The sequence below is a fragment of the Myotis davidii genome, unplaced genomic scaffold, assembly GCF_000327345.1.
Source record: "Myotis davidii unplaced genomic scaffold, ASM32734v1 scaffold1819, whole genome shotgun sequence".
Classification (NCBI taxonomy): domain Eukaryota; kingdom Metazoa; phylum Chordata; class Mammalia; order Chiroptera; family Vespertilionidae; genus Myotis; species Myotis davidii.
Genome location: NW_006289839.1, coordinates 102,441 through 106,182, shown reverse-complemented (window position 1 = coordinate 106,182; position 3,742 = coordinate 102,441). Strand labels below are relative to the sequence as shown.

The 3,742-nt window shown below is 41.8% G+C and overlaps 1 pseudogene; it reads right to left on the bottom strand.

Moving 5' to 3' along the window:
• Positions 1 to 760: 760 nt before the first annotated feature.
• LOC102756672 overlaps positions 761 to 3,742 on the bottom strand; it is a 49,572-nt pseudogene continuing 46,590 nt past the window's right edge.

Below are 3,742 nucleotides of genomic sequence, written 5' to 3'. Positions count from 1 at the left end.
GGCTGGGTGAGGTGGGGCTGAGGGGGCTGGGGGACTTCAGCTGGATAGGCAGGGCTGAGGGTACTGGGTGCCGCCATCTTGTGAGGGCGTGAAGGTCAATTAGCATATTCCCGCTTTCTTGGCTGTGGGCACCCCCATCTTTGTAAGGGTGTGATGTTCAATTAGCATGTTCCCTCTTTATTAGATAGGATTTGCAATTTCCATCCATGAAATACCTGTCTATGACTTTTTATTATTTGAGTTGTTTGTCTTGTCCTTATTGACTGTTGGTGTTTTTAAAACACGTTCTGTATTCTGTTCTTTTTATTTATGCTGTTTATTGCAAATATCTTTTCCAAGTTTGTGATATTTCCTTTTTACTTCCTTCCTGATTCTTTAAGGATAGATATTTAAAATTTTAACACAGTCAAATTTATTAATGTTTCTTTATGACTCATGATTTTATATTAAAAATATTTTACTAAATATATTTGTATTTTTTCTAAACCTTTCTAAATTGTGTTTCTTGGATTTTAATTTTTAATTCATCTACAATTGCATTTTATATATGGTATGGGATAGGGAACAAATTAAAAAAAATTTTGTGTGATAAAAAAATGGTTATACATTTTGAAACTTTTATCCAAAAGATGTTTATAAATTCAGTTGTAAATAAAATCATGGTGATGCAAAGTACAGCATACACAGAGAATATAGTCAACAATATTCTAATAACCATGCATGGTGTCAGGAGGGTACCAGACCCATTGGGGTGTTCAACTCAAAAGGTATAGATGTGCCCAATCAACATGCTGTACGCCTGAAACCAAAACAATATTGGATATCAATTGTAACTGGCAAATCTTTTTTTAAAGTTGCTCAAAAATTATTCTCATTGCTTATTATTACTGGAAAGTGCATCCAAATTCTCAACATACAAATTAAAGCTGAAATAAAAATAATCTAATCGAATAAAAGAGAATGAATATTGACCAGCCAATCAGAATGACTATATGCAAATTAACCCAAACCAAGATGGTGGCTGGCAGCCAGGGAGCGGGAGCAAGCACAGAGGCTTGGTTGCCCCTGCGATGGAGGAAGCCAAACTTCTCACCTGACCTGCCCAGCTGTGGCCTCACCTCAAGGCAACAAAGTTTCAATTATACAAGATAAATAAATCCCAGATACCTACTTCCAGCCAGCCTCCACTGAGCGCTTGGTTGGCTGGGAGCTGTGACCAGCCTGCAAACAGCCATCAGCCCCTCACCCAGGATGGCCACACCTCCTGGCGTGAGGGTCCCCACTGAAGGGCTTGGCCAGCTTGCAAACAGACATCAGCCCCTCACCCAAACTGGCCAGGCACCCTAGGAGTACCCCCCACCCTGAAGGGGAAATGGCCAGCCTGAAAGCTGCACTCAGCCCTTCACCCAGGCTGACCAGGTATCCCAGTGGGTACTGCACACTGAAAGGGCAGTTACCAGCCTGCAAACAGCCATCAGCCTCTCACCCAGGCTTGCCAGGCACCCCAGAGTGGACCCCCACCCTGATCCGGGACACACTTCAGGGTAAACCAGCCATCCCCCACCTGTGTACCAGGCCTCTATCCTGTATAATAAAAAGGTAAACAAGCCAGGCTGACTGCTGCCAGCACAGTGGTGATGGCGGGATCCTCTCCTACCTCCTCAGCAGCACTAAGGATGCGCAACTGCAGCTTAGGCCTGCTTCCTGCTGGCAAATGGACATCTCCCGAGTGCTCCCGGGCTACCAGAGGGATGTCTGACTGCCAGCTTAGGTCCAATCCTCCCGGGAGTGGGTCTAAGTCAGGAGGTAGCCATCCCCCAAGGGGTCCCAGACTCTGAGATTGCACAGGCCAGGCTGAGGGACCTCCACTCGAGTGCACACATTTTTGTGCACCAGGCCTCTAGTTATAATATAATCACTTAAAGTATAAAGGTTAAGAATTTTATTCCATTCTTCATTGCTAGCCTCCTGTAGGTTTCTACACTTCTTTAATGACTGTGTAGTGCACAGCAAAATGCAGGAATCCTTTTTCTGATATTCTGCTGCCTTTGAGAGTTCCTGGTTGGTTTGTTGGACATGCACTCTTGTATTTTAAACTTTGTCTTCTATGCTATCTATCACATCTCCTTGCTCTTGAATTGTCATTCACAAATCTTTAAATAGGTCATTTACATCCATAATATAAACTTCAAATTACTTACTCTCATGAGTAAGGTAAAGGTTATCCTCCCTAATTTCCTCTTCCTGCACCTGTTCCTGAGGTTGAATTTGGCTTTCCCAGGATATAAGATTCCTTTCTTCTGAGCTTTCCTCAAGAAAACTACCATATTCTCCAGAACTGGCTCCCACTGGAGCAACAAACTATTTTTATTTCTTATCAGCTTGCCTCTGGACCTTCGGAAAGTTTGTCAGTGATGTGAACTCAGCATTAACTAAGTGATCCTTCTGCATTTTCCTTTGACACTGTTCACTGGGGATGGTGGGCAGAGATCCAAAGTCTTTTATTTTTCAAAGTAGCTTCATTGTTGAAAATATTACAGAAGTCTCCCCTGTATTCTCCCCCATTGACTCCTACCCCCACTTCCAGGCCTTCACCAGACTATTGCCTGTGCCCATGGGCTATGTATATATGCATATAAGTTTCTCAGTTAACCTCTCCCTCCCCATCCACCAACCCCAGCCTCCCCTCTAAGAATCATCAGTCTATTGTATGCTTCTATTTTTGCGTCTGTTTTGTTCATCATTTAATTTTATTCATTTGATTACACATATGAGTGAAATCATATGATACGTATCTTTCTCACTGTCTTATTTTGATTAACACAATACTCTCCCGCTTTTCCATGCTGTCGCAAAGAGTAAGAAATCCTTCTTTTATACTGCTGCGTAGTATTCCATGATGTGGATATACCATGCCTTTTAGGTCCACTCATCTACTGATGGGCACTTGAGCTGTTTCCACATCTTAGCTATTGATAATTGCACTGCTATGAACATAGGGGTGCATACATTCTTTCTGATGAGTGTTTCGGGTTTTTTAGTATATATCCCTAGACATATTCCTAGAAGTGGGTATTACTGGGTCAAATAGCAGTGCAATTTTTAACTTTTTGAAGAAACTCCATACTATTCTCCATAGTGGCTGCACCAATCTGCATTCCCACCAGCAGTTACTAGGGTCCCCTTTTATCCACATGCTCGCCAGCACTTGTCATTTGTTGGTTGGTTGATGGTAGTCATTCTGACAGGTGTGAGGTGATACCTCATTGTCATCTACATTGGCATCTCTCTGATTATATGTTCAGCCATGCAGTGGGCTCCCTTTTCATTTTGCTGATGGTTTCTTTTGCTGTGCAGACGCTTTTTATTTTGATGTAGTCCTATTTGTTTATTTTATCATTATTTTCTCTTGCCCTGGAGATGTATCCACAAACATATTGCTATGAGAGATGTCCAAGATTTTGCTGCCTATGGATTCTTCTAAGATTTTATGATTTAATGACTTAGGTTGAAGTCTTTTATCCATTTTCGTTTATTTTTGTGTATGGTGTAAGTTGGTGGTCTCGTTTCATTTTTTTTTTTTGCGTGTATCTGTCCAATGTTCCAAACACCATTTATTGTAGAGACTGTCTCTGCTCCAATGTATGCTTTTGCCTCCTTTGTGAAATAGTAATTGAGCATAATGGCTTGGGTCGGTTTCTGGGTTCTCTGTTCTGTTCCATTGATCTATATGCCTGTTCTT